Below are 13828 nucleotides of genomic sequence, written 5' to 3' on the forward strand. Positions count from 1 at the left end.
AGACTATTTCTCATCGATCTCCAGCATCCTCCTCCTCCTATGGCGGGATCAAGGTAGTCATGATACAGAAGCAGATATTTCCATTTTACACCTACAGAGCTTTTCCCAAACCAACTGAATTCCAAAATTCAATCTACGGCTTCACTAATTCAGCAGAACAGTTAATTCTACCTCTGTACTTGCTTTGGATTAGTTTCTTTATCAATGGATAAAAAGATGGATTTAATCAAGAATTAAATGCTGCTCCTTACCATCTTCTGAAAACATGGAGTGCAATTAAGAAAGGTCAGTTTTCTGAACTCCATGTTCTTTACAATTCAGCAACCTGTCTCCAGCAGTAGCCTAAATGGATATTTGACTTGATCTTCTGACTAGATCACTTTGCAGAACAGGCCTAGCAAAGCCTAGCCAGCCTTCACAGACTGCAAAAGCTCATAAGAAACCAAGGCTCAGTTTGTCATCTCACCAGCTAAATACATTTTGCTTCAAGCTTGCTTATAACCCACTAGCAAAATCATCAGCCTCCAGTTCAATAACACTCAACTCCATCACCTCAAAAATTTGCCCTATTTCTCAATTCTTTGATATTTTAAGTTCTTCAGTAATTTCCCCTAAACTGTCTTTATAAAGGCCATAAGAAGCCCCTACAGCAGGGAGAAAAGTCAGACCTTACTGGTCTCGTCACGACAGGTAGGTGCATTAGAATCACGGAATGCTTAAGGGTGGAAAAGACCTCTAGAGATCATCTAGCACAAGGAAACCCAGGATTTGCATAGATCCCTATCACGGATGCTAGTGGTCCAAGGAGATTCAAGTGATTGCTCCTGCCTGAGGGAAAAACAACACGCAGCGAGCGCGCAGACGCTTGGGCAGGTGTAGGTACTGAAAGCTCTATCAAGATTTCCGTTTGTAGCATAGCAATAAGTCACCCTGTATAGCTTCAGCTCAGGCCCCGAGGGGACTCCATTCTTCACTAAAAACAGCAATAGTGAGAAGCTCTTTGCCCGTTGGATATGGAGAGGCAAATCTATGTACAGATTTCACTCCACCTCCTCCAAGTTGACCTCTTCAGGTCAGGAAGCGGAGCTTCAACCCCAGTCGCCTGCACTGTGTCTCACCTTTGCTCAGCTATGTATCTAATAACATCTGAAAATGCCTTTCCCTTGTCTGAACAAGTATACAGCATTCAAAAGCAGCAAAACGCATCAACTTAAGTCTTGTTATCCAAGCATAAAGCTGTATTAATAGTATTAAAACTGCAGTGTCAGTAGTCAATTTTAGACATTAATTAGCTCAATGCAATGAAAAGCTAAGTACACCTAGTGGCTAACTAAACCACAATACACATATATTTGGACTAACAGATAGCATCCCCAAATAGCAAGTGGAACATCACTGCTAATGTGCCTGACGACTCCCACAATTCATTCAAAACACATAACTAGCTACTTCCAACATTCCTGAATAAGTATTACATTTTCATCATCAATTATACACAGAGTTAACTTACTTTTTCAGATTAAAGCTCAAGTATATATATGCAAGTATTATAACATTTCTCTGTTCAATGGTTTTTTCCCAAAAAGTTCAGGGCATGGAAACTATGGTAAGAATAGAGGAGGTAAGTCATATACCCAAAACTAAGCACCATGAATTCTAATCAACAGAGGTAACAAGGATAACTTCAGTACTTTATTCCATAAACTACCACAGATAACACTATTGGAAATGCCATAATCTGCAGGTCAATTCACTGAAGCAATAAAAGAAACCAAGAAGTTAAGAATAATAACTCAAATGCAAACAGTTTTCTTCTATTTCCACTAGTAATTTCTGAACATCTACAGCATAACTGCATAGCAAGTACAGAACTGCAAGGAAGAGCAGAAAATGAAACATTTGGGGCATGGAGGCCTACAACAAAGTCACTGAAATCACTCTTTATGGAACAAAAGCTATTTGAAAGATTTGTAGTGCCAAAACTGCCTGGATAGGGGTCAATAATGAACACGACAGGAAACACAAGTCAACGTGTGTAATGCGTTTAAGCATACAGCCATGTAATTTCTTTTGCCTGCCAGATTCCCTTGTTTTCTTCACTTGCTCTGCAACAATACAGAACCCCTTAAGTGTTTTGATAGAAGTCCCTCCTGGAAAGACACTGTTTTCAAGATGACTTTATTTATTCTTTTTACTTAAAGGCAGTAAATAGTTGCATGCAATCCACAGAGACAGTATACAATGTACTGATGCATACTTTTATTTTATACATATTATCTTAAAAGAGAGCTTTTTTTCCCATTGCACTCAATTCCTGTCACAAAGCAAACCAGCTGCCAGTAAAAGCCACCTGCCTCAGAGGCTTTCTATTTAACGCAGAGCACTCACAACAGGAAGGAAGGTTAGAGATTTGGGGTTTATACATATACAGGAAATTATCAGGTCAAAGCAGCCAGAAAAGGTGATATAAAGAACATATTTATGGGTCTCTCCCTACAGGAAAAAAAAAGAAAAGTATCTGTTTAAACATGCACTAGCACGGTCTGAATTTTAAAACCTGAAATCAAATTCCTGGGATGTCGTCCTCGCAGGCTTGTCACACATCTGCCTTCACATGGTAGTTTAGTGGCATAAAACAGCTAAGGATGGAGAGTCTCTTTAGATATTAATGTCTAAAACATCGGACACAGAAGCTACCTATTGATAAGAGTGGAAAAGGAGCACTGTTGCAGAACCGAGAATATTTCCACTGGATTTTCTGACCTGTGCCTAAACGCCACTGAAATAAAAACACAGAACAAGAAGTACGCAGCACAAAAGATGATGTTGACCATTGACCACGGTTGTTGACCATGGATGTTGACCATATTGTCCATTGACAGGACACAAAGTGTAGTCCTTATGTTTTTCTACAATTTATCATGCATCTTTGAACAAGCAATTTAATTTTTACAGCCAGCATAAAATGAAAGCAGTATCTTTTTCACACAGCCTCTATCTTCTCCATTTTGCTCACTGACCTTCCAAGATTAGTATTATCTATGACTAAACGTTTAGAAAATGCCTCACAAAGCAGACCTCAGTCTTACCCGACATCTCCAAGGACTCAATGGTTTAAATTCATCAGTAAGGATTTCTAAACTGTATGCAATGGCTATTGTTTCTCTCCAAGATGACCATAGCCAGCTCAAACATTACTCTGTCCTCCATCGCATATGTAAACATTGCTGCAAGAAAAAAAAAAAAAAAAAGATATGGTCCCTTACTGCCTTTTCCTCAAAATATATATATAAGTATTTATAATAGAAAACTCTCCACAAAACTCCCAGTAATAAAGCCCTAGCACAGAGAAGATGCACAGCAGTGTTGCATCTTCAGATGGAACAGAAGGCTCTGTGGAACAGAAGGCTCTGTGCAGAAGAGGACTACCTTTGCAGACTTTGAGGATCATACTTTTACTTCTCATTCACAGGCCAGATTTGTGCTATGCTGCAATATAATATGTAAAAGAAAATCTTTCAAGTCTAGCTAGCCTTTATGATCATGTATTGCCTTAGTAGAGTCACATAAAAAAAAAAAGTTAAGTTAAATTTGCACATTAGTGAAGTGAGAATGAATCTATATCATCAATGCATCACAGGCAGGTAAATCTTGAATACAGCAAAATACGGCAAAGAAGCTGTCACTATTTAGCAACTAATAGATGCGATTAACAAAAGAAAAAAAACGCAGGAAGAAAATCAAAGGTCTTCCTTACTCCTTTACTATTAAATATCTGCAAGCATCTCATCCATTCTTGAAGGAAAAACTTAATAACATATGTACAGCAGCACATTTTTGAAAAAGGATTTCAGGGAGAGGAAGTTGTACAGTTGAATCCCAAAAGTTAGCTATATATTCACAGGATTGACAAGTCATTTTGCACAATATCTTTACAAGATACATACTACATTATAGTTCAAAAATTAAATCAAGACTTCTCCTTTCTAATTAATATATCTCAGTTCACCTGCCTTCTTACTACATTCTATCCTCACTCATCAGCTTTCTATATGCCAAGCCTACTTGTTTGTAAAAGCGGATCAGGTTCCTGTGGGAGTTTCTTCCCCAGGGCTGTCAGCAGTGTATTGCCAAAGTCTGAGGAGCACCCAAAGATGTTTGCCAAGGGATTTGCCATCCACTGGCCCCAAATCAACACTGAAAAAAAGCTATAAATTTTGAAGTGCAGCTGCCAAAGCGTTGCCAAAGTTTTTTTTTTCCCTCCTCCTCTTTTCCTCCCCCAGGAAGGCAAAAGTTGGATAACACCTCTAAGAGCTTCTGCTCGATTCAGTCCACTGTTGTTTTTTGACAGCTCCACAAGAGAAGGTGCTATAAATGCAAAAAGGGAAACTACAGAAGGATCAGGCCTCCAGAAGGTTAAGATAATATCTTCCTTGTTACAATCACCAAACACACAAAATGCCATGGATGTTCTCTACGCATTCAGAATGCTGTCCTCCGAGAACTAGCATTGCTGAACAAAGCAATGCCAGAGTATTCCTCTCTTCTGGCTAGTGTCTCATAGGCTCTATCATTACTATATCCAAAACAGAAGCATGAACACATGACTGAACAGTGTGCCCGAGTTTCAAGTTCTAAAAGGGGACTGAACAATACTGCCAGCTCAGGACTTGAACTTTCAGAGAAGCATTGGACAGGCTTGGGGAAGCTGTTCCTGCTTTTAAAAGGTTTTATTAATTCTCCCTACCACCATCAAGTAGTAGTTTCACTATGAAAGAAAAGAAAGTATGAAGAAGGTTGAGAGAGAGTTGAAACTCTAAAGCTCTAGTTTCAGACCACTGAATAGAAAGGAAGGGACACAGGTTGGAAGTGCAGTACTGCTCCAAGTGGTGCTTAAAACAGTCACCTGAACTTTAGCACTCACACTGTTTAGCAGTCCAGTAGCTACTAAAGTTATCAAGATTTACTGAATAAAAATCAGCCTATTTTTACAGCCACTCATCAGGCTGAACTACCAAAATCAGACCCTCACAGATGATTACACTGCTATAATGAGTCAATCAGAACAGGAGGGCCTTTCAAGATTCAGTGACACGGACTCCAGTCGCTTTGCATTCACCAGTGCAATAAAGTGAGAGCAACCAGGATTGTTCAATTACTCAAAAGAAAAGCTTTAAAGGAACTGACTGATTAGAGCCATAAGAAAGCCTGTATTTCTCTCTTTAAGGGCACGGAAGGTCACAGTAGATATCAGCACCTTACCATGTCAGAGCCAAGGGGCTGAAACAGCCTTGCAGGTGGGAAGAGCTGAGTCCCACCCCTAATTTGTAAATCAGAGTCTTTATTGAAGACTTTGAACAGTTGGGGATTGAGCTCCTTATCTTTAGCACTTTGTCCCTTTGGTGTTTGGCATCTGTGATCTATATTAGGCAATGTTTCTTCCTAAGGAGCAATCGGCTGCTGGGTGGTTTGCAATTGACTGGAGCCTGCTCTCTGAACAAATACCGTACACAGTTGCTTCTGAATAAACAAGACACTTTTAAAACTAGTTTACAAAGAATTTTGTATGTTGTTTTGGATAGCACTAGGCATAGACCAAAAAGCCAAATTTTTCAGGGCTGCTCCAACACAGCATCATTGATATTCTGAACTTGAGCATTTCATTTTCCTTCGTGCAGAGTAATGGCATTTTTTCCACCCCCCCTCCAAGCTGCTTTGGTTGCAGGTGTTTCCAACTTCAGTAGCTACACATGGATAGCTACTTAGAGCTCAGAAAGAGTTACTGTATCTCTCTAATGGGGCAATTAACTTAAGTGCTTTCTTATTGAGAAAAATAGGGTGCTATTTCCAGTGATTTGAGAACAGAAGACTAGCACATAGAGCACCCTGCCATTTAAGTCTATAATTTGACCCCTAGTCTCATGGGTTTGACCATGGCATATAATAAAAATCTGGATCTAAGACTCAGGAGAAGGTGAACAGTTAACCTAGACATGGAACTGGGATAATCTACAAGCTATTATGTGTATTTACAATGAGATTTATTTGAAGTTTAGACCGGGAAAGAGAAAAAAAACAGATTGTTTTGAAAGATTAAAACTGGTTATTACTGCATTTGCTAACAAAAGACAAAAACATAATGTCTATATTTAGGAATATTTCTAAAGACATATTCAGCATACAGATTGATTTGCTCTCACGCTAATTTAAAATTCCATGACCTCATGAGGAAGAATATTAAAATATCTTCTAAACCCTTTAACTATGACTCAATTTATCTAAGATCTATTATCTGCCTAATAAGGGTTCAGTTTATCTAAGAGCTATTATCTGCCTAATAAGGACTTCCTTTCTTAAGAAAAAAAAAAAAAAAAAGTGTGGGCCAATAAGCATCAAAAAACACTATAACATCCTTTGTACCATTTCTCCCCATGAGCTTAGCCCTTAGCCACAATATCCATTTTCTGAAAATTCAGTAACAAATCTTCAGCTCCAATTTAAACATAACTTGGAATACTGAAATAAATAAATAAATAAACTATGAGTTCTGATTTTCTAATGAATAGTGTTCTATAATAAAAGCACAAGGACTACTATTTTATCTACAATACAATTTTGTCTTGGAGATGAAGGAAATTCATCAAACTCGGTGCTGGATATCAAGAAGTAACGAATGTCTTCACAGCTCCATGCAGACCATTATAAAACTTCAGTCCTGCCTAACAACACTGGATGGAGACAGGCATGAAGGAAGCTCCAGTCAGGATTCAGTTTTCACAGACCCAGCTGCAGAAAAAAAGACCTCATGTAGCTAACGTCCTTGTTGCCCGCTGCTTGTGGCAGCTACGAGAGGACTGGAAACATCATGCACCAACTTTCTGTGCAACTGCCCAAAAGAAGCTCTCTGGCTTGTCAGACTCCAGGGGCCAACAAACTATGCAAGAGTTGCTACAGAAGATCTGGCCTCTGTGATAAGGAACAAGTCAAATCAGACTTATTTACTACAGTTACCAGCTGAAAAATAAGGAGGGACAGAAGGAAGCAGACAGTCAACAACCTTTTTAGTAGGAATCTTACCAGCAAGCTTTGATCTTAACTGTAGCCCAGAGGCAAAGCCCACCCCGGTGTCTTTCATCCCCTTGAAATCCCAGGCCTACCCCGCTCCCAGCTCCAGGCATCCGACGTGCCAAGCTTCCTCACAAGCACCTATACAGGAAGGCAGTTTCAAAAAAAGCCTTCATATTTTAAAACAAACACCAAAGTGGGGAATTATACCAGTACATACAAGCAAAGAACATAGTTAACAGGGTATATTTCCAAAATGTTAAAACCTTTATTTTTCACCCTTCTCAGGGAATTAATTCCTGAATCAGCAACTCTGTGTTTGCAGGCTTTCAAATCCTAACTTTTCAAAATCCACGCCAGAAACCCTTTAGATTTTCTTAAGGGGAATCACAGAACACTATGAGAAAAAATCACCAAGCTCAAAGTAAAAGTTAATTTTAGCACTGCAGTTAAAGAGCACATCCAGAATTGAGCCAGGATCAAAGGCAGCCAGACCAGCCCCAAGCAGGGAAATGTGGGACGCAAATTCTGCAGACATGCTCAGGAGAGCCACGCTCCTGGCGAGATGCAAGCCCCAACACATTCCTGCAGCCCCACTTTGGCAGTAGGTCTGCCAGGCTTTCCAAGTCTCTCATAGCCAACAGCAGCAAGAAGCCCCAGCTATTTTGCCTTCCCTGGAAAACTGCTGCCCTAGGTTATTTGTTAAGGAGCAAAAATCGCTTTCTCAAAATAACCCAACCCAACCCACTCAAACTCTTCACCCTCTCCCCCACCACCACACAGATTTTAAAAGAACTAAAATAAGTCCCCATAATTCCTCTGAAAAGAGAACACTGGAGGGAAAAAAAAAAGTGCAGGTAAGAAAAGAAAAGTGGAACAATTCTGGTCAGAGAGTAGAACAATGGTCAGAGAAGAGCAAGGGAAATCTCTGTTGCACGCAGCTTGTGAGCCTGCAGATAAAGCAGTATAAGATGAATAAGAACTGAAAGCCAGAAACTCCTGGTACCTTTGCCACATTTCCAAAGGTATCCCTGCATCATTCACAAAGTTAGCGTTATCCACCTGAGTATGAAGGGAAGCGAGTGGGAGAAGGAGGAGAAAGAATCAGTGCATTTTAACCACGCTTTGCAGATCCAAAAATATTCACATACACATGTCCTTTTGATGTATGTTTCGATAATATGGTAGAGTGCTTGAGTTATCATCTGTTTTCCAAAACACTGCCTTCTTTAGGATTAAATGTTATCAGAATATTCAAGACAGAAAACAAATCTGTCCTACAGATTTCCTTTGTCTTTTATTGTTTAATCCCCCTTTACCCCTTCTACCATAATACCATTGTATTTCACATGTTTTTCTAAACGTTTGATTTAACATCGGTAAGCAACAAATTCCACTGAACAGTCTTTTTAAATAAATAATAAATTCAGAGCACTCAAATTCACAATAACTTCTACAGGCAAGAATAACAAATCTGTACCAATGATTAATGAAATAAATAAAAAGAATCTATTTCATACTTATATAAGTTTATATCTACTATTTTGTATCCATGCATCTATTCTGAAGTGCTTTGAAAAACTGAGAAGCCTGGAAAAGCAAGTTTGGACATATGTAACTAGTTCAAGGACAGACAAAGGTATAAGTATCAAGGCTTATATATACTTCTCTCCTCCCATCCCTACACCTACAGCCTTTCACGAAGATGGATTATTCTATTATTCTATTTCCCATCTCTGCTTGTCAAATTAAAAACAAACAAACAAAAAAAAATAGGCCTGGACTCCAAATTGTTTATCTTTAAACAGTTTCCTAAGGCATTTTCTTTGAAGAAAATTCCTGCATTGTCCTGCCTTGGTTTAAATAATTTAATATATTTTTATGTTTATTTTCTAGTTAGAAAATTTTAATAGGCTACACAAAATTTTCTGTAAAGCAACAAACATACATTAATATATTAAACATTGTAACTCATTTATCTTCATCTTGTTCACACAGAAAACAATTCAAATGATATTTTCAATGAATTGGTATATTCATTTTCAATGCAAAGTGCTAACCATAACTGAATAAAGTGCTGCAAAACTGAAATTTAAATATGTCTTGCAGAAACCTCTTTTGCGAGGTCAGACTGAGCAATCGGTGTTTGAAGATAAGACAAAGAGACATCAACGGATAACGAGCGTTGATTCTATCCAGTTCTGCAGATGGGCACAGGTCCGCCTACTCCAATGCCAAACCTTGAGATTCAATATATCAGATAACAGAACATATATATAGGGTTACATGATGCTAGTGCCCCAAGCTACTGCCAGTCACAAAGAGAAGGATGCTACACATCTTCAAAAGAGGCAAGAAAACCCACAAAAAACGCATGGCTTTGTGATAATACACAGGAAACAACCCAAAAGAGGAGAGTTCAGATCTATGAATGGCTGACACACTGATATTTTATGTAGGAGGTAACCCAATCCACAAGTCCTCACATGTCCCGCACCTTCAAAAAGCTCAAGCTCACCAAGTTTTTTTTCTCCTTTAAATAACCAGTTGCCAGTCAAATTGGAAGATAAGTGCACTGACACCCTTCCCTATCCCCTAAGCAATCAGTATACAGCACCTTGCCTTTGGTGCTGTGTCTTCAAGCCCTTTTTCGAAAGAAGGAAAATAAGGACTTTACAAGAGTTATTCATTCTTTTGCATCTTAAACACTATATATAAAAACATTATGCTTTTCAGGATCTATCAGCTCACTGTTTTTCTGAGTAGTTTTCCTGACAGTCCCAAATGGAACGTTTTTCTTACTACGAATTAGGCTAAAAAAAATAATTAAAAAAATAATTAAAAAACCTACCGCCCAGGCATTTGTTACCAAGCAGGAGATCTAGTCAAGGAAACCACATCTTCAGTATTAGTTTTCCTTTATAAGCAGCAAAGAACATTGGCTTGCACAGGAGTGAACAAGAAATCTGCAGTCTATTGTGAAGACCCAGCAGGGGTATGTCCATGAAAAAGCACCACTGGGGCTTGAACAGGGTAATTAGGTACTCATTAGAAATATATAGTATAAAAGTGCTTTAATAGACCACCGTTAAAAACAGTTTTGAGATTTTAAAGTGTAAATTGCAAGAAAGCAGACATGAAGAGCATTTACATCCAGGTCTCAAAAGTGTTAAGACCAAGTCATTGACTTCACATGTAGATCAAATCAGTTCTAAAGTAATGATTACACAAAAAAGAGGTTACAGGAGAAAAAAAAAAAGTAATATATAGCAAGAGTAGAAAAGTATTATAAGTCTCAGTTAAGTTCAAGCTTGAAAGCTTCACTTTGCTGGGTGCTGCTGGGATTTCTGTTTCCTAAATGATAAAATAGGACAGAACCATTGCTACAGATCACTGTGAAATCAAAGTGGACAAGCACACTGAATCTTAATTAATGTGGTATAAGAACATTCAAAAAAAAAGTTAATTGTCATACATACTGTTTCAGTATAGTTCTAAGCGTCTCTTCCCCTCATTGCATTTTCCTTTCCTTCCACACTTACACATACACTTACTTGTTTTCCATCAAATACTCCCCCTACCCAACCCACCCCCTCTCAAAAAAAGATAAAAAGTTCCACAAAGTTTGAATAACACATATATGCTTAAAGATATGGAAATGGAAAAACACTGCCTCTGTCTCACAAAGAAACAAAAAAGGCAAATCCCTGGTATAAACAAGACCGATCATCAAATTTAAAGCACTGTTTTCACCTCCATAATTTCCTGGCCAATGTAGAGCTTCCCCCAGCCACGGCCTTCAGGAGGTACGTCGAATAAGATCTACTACCAACACACACTAGAAGGTTTCAGCTGGTTATTGGTTCCTTATCTCCAAAAATAATCATCCTGCATGACAAAGATGCATAGCTTTAATTGAGATTAACATTTGAGCCCAATCCCCATTATGCCTATTGCTACTGTATGCTGTAGTTTAATTTTCATGCTAAATTTTGCAGCTGGTGATATTTAATCTAAGACCACAAACATAGTTTGCTGCCTCCGGCTCCCATTTAAACTTCCCTCATTTGCTCAATCAACACAAATCTCTCCTCGGGTTTTTGTGAGTCTTCCACCATAAGCTTGACACAGCTGACTGTATTTGGAAAGCCCTATGCTCCTTCTTTCCTGTCCAACTGCTGTGCTGAAAAGGGTGGCCTCTAAGATCCTTTTGTAGCCCAGTAAACAAAATCTCTTTCATAATCATTAGGCTCATTCGCAAAAACAAATGCAGCTTGTGATTGGATATACAGCCTCACTCTTCCTTTACTTGCATTAATTTTTCTGTCCCAAGATAGCAAGCAATTTGGCTGACATCTAGATCAAGAGCACAAAAGTTCTCAGTCTCTGCACTCTTACAATCACAAAATATCAGACTCGCTTTTTATTTTACAGTCTCTGATTTATCTGCCTGCTCTGTTGGAAGACATTCCTTTGCACAAGGCTAGCCTGAAAAGTCATCTAAAAGTCTGTAAAACAGATGCAGAATTGCTTTTATTATTTCAATAATTTTCCAAGCTTTGGAGGTCTCAATACTTTTTAGTCAAATAATCTTATGTAAAATTAGTAGTATGTCTTGGAAGAGAGTAACACCAGAGCTCTTCGGCTAGGCATAACAAAAATACTTCTTCAACTTATAAGTTTTCCTTTAACATATACAGCTTATTTTGATTAGTCTGACTGGCAGATTAGTAAGCAACAGCAACACATTCAGTAATTCTCCCCTAAACTTTTCTGAAGCTTGTGTCTCTGTGGTACCATACGTAATCTGGAAGGTCTTGACAAGAGGACAGCAGTCTTTTTGATTTCATTACCCACGACTAAATTGCACTAAGAAGCTTTACATTCACAGGTGCCTTTCACTATCTTCTGTTTCACGCTCTCAGATACACAGAGGCAAAAACTCTGGGAAGGCCAAAGATCCAGGACATCCACATCAGATGCATCAGGGATGCAATCCTAAAGCAAGGTGGTTTATGTGCAAGCCTACACGAGGTGGAAAAAAAAGCCATTTGCACATTTGTTATGCATGTAAACTTGTTGATAGGGATCTACATGTCACATCAGTCGCTAGCCTGTAATATTTTTAACCATTTCATACCATCCTCTTCCTTTTTAAGAAAGCTAAATGAAACATGGAAAGCTGGAAATGTAGCCTCCTGTGTGCATGCTGACACTTCTCTGTCAGTATTCCACTTGTATTTGAAGAAGACCTGGAAGCTTATGCTCAGAAGCACCCTTTTTTTTTCCCTTTTAATGTACACAAAAATCCCTTAGCATGCATCCCTGCTTAAACATTCAGCTGAATATTAGTCAATCTTTTCCCTAATGAATCACACCAATAAGATATTTCTATTTTTCACCTGCTTATTAAGCACATCAAATACCATTAAACCTCTTAGAAAATACACAGCAAACCAGCATGCCTCGTATGGCTTTATTAAGTTATCTGAATATTGATACACACCTCAATATAATTGCTTTGACTTATGATTTTAAAATCTAGACAAGAACACCTATCTAACTACTGCTTGTTGTAAGTCAGTTGATACCGTCTCAGTCACTTGTAATTGATTTTCTATGAAAACAAAATAGTTGGGAAAAAAAAATTCAAGGAGAACTAGAGCATCATCTAAACCTGTGTCTTATATTCCTGCCAATATCCTACACACACACCACAGTAATGTCCCAAAAGACATTGTTATGATGGATGCACCACCTTTCAAACCACATAACACACTAAGGCTCCCACTAGGGATGTCATTAGTGAGCATTTTTTTCCCCATCCCTTGCAATGAAATATAGAGATAAAACATTTTACTACAGCACACAACTGATAAAAATTCTTCTCCTAGAACTTCAGGCTGTTGGAGTTTTCACTTGAATAAAATTGTTAGGGTAAATAAAGCATTTAAAATTATGCAATGGATTTTGCATATAGTTTCATTATAGGCTATTAAAATAGACAATGTTATACAAAAATACTTCCCATAATCACCTGCCACCAAAATACCGAACTAGAAAAAGTGACTAGCTAGGCACCTGGAAGCAGCTTTGGGTGGAGTGCAACCAGAAACTGGCAATTCCCGTCTCCTTTGCAGATGCAGAATGATTTATCCCATTTTAGAAACCAATTCAAGCTACAGAATCAAAAGGGAAATCAAAAAGGAAAAGCAAATTTCTTTCTCCAATCTAGAAACATATCCATGCATTCAAATCAAGGGGCACAATAACCATTACAGCTTTGGCTGTTCACTGGTCATAGTTATACATGATGTATATGGTCATAGGGATACCACAACAGCAAGACCTAGGAACCTTCTTGTAAATAAAAGTTAAGTATAACATTCTTCTAGAGCTCATCCCACTGCTAAAGAAGCCTCGCGCGGGAACCATCGCAGATGTTAGCGCTTAGCGGGCTTTCCCCTCCCTCTCACACGCGCGTACCAGGTCAAGGGCGGCCCAGAACGCGTGTTACAGAGGCTCGAAGGAGCCCGAACAGAACCGAACCGCTCCGCCGAACGGCCGCGCGCCCAGCGGCAGCGCCGGCCCCGCGCTCCCCGCTCCCCGCTCCCCGCCCCCCGCGCCGCGGCCGTTGGGGCGGGGCGCCCCGACCCCCTCACCGCCACGCGCCGCTTCCGCCTCGCCGAAAAGGCCGCGCTCCCGTGCGCCGCGCCTCAGCCAATGAGCGGCGCGCGCGGGCCGCTGCCGTCAGCGCGCTGCC

At 39.3% G+C, this 13828-nt stretch overlaps 1 protein-coding gene across 1 annotated transcript in view; it reads right to left on the minus strand.

The window, feature by feature from the left end:
* XRCC4 (X-ray repair cross complementing 4) overlaps window positions 1-13744 on the minus strand; it is a 166399-nt gene extending 152655 nt beyond the window's left edge. The window contains exon 1 of the mRNA XM_088522108.1: window positions 13728-13744. The gene's annotated coding sequence lies outside the window, so the exon portion shown is untranslated. The remainder of the gene's footprint in view (window positions 1-13727) is intronic.
* Window positions 13745-13828: the final 84 nt, after the last annotated feature.

This window comes from Tinamus guttatus, unplaced genomic scaffold (assembly GCF_059628265.1).
Source record: "Tinamus guttatus ecotype Peru unplaced genomic scaffold, ASM5962826v1 Tinamus_guttatus_pri_ptg000149l, whole genome shotgun sequence".
Lineage (NCBI taxonomy): Eukaryota > Metazoa > Chordata > Aves > Tinamiformes > Tinamidae > Tinamus > Tinamus guttatus.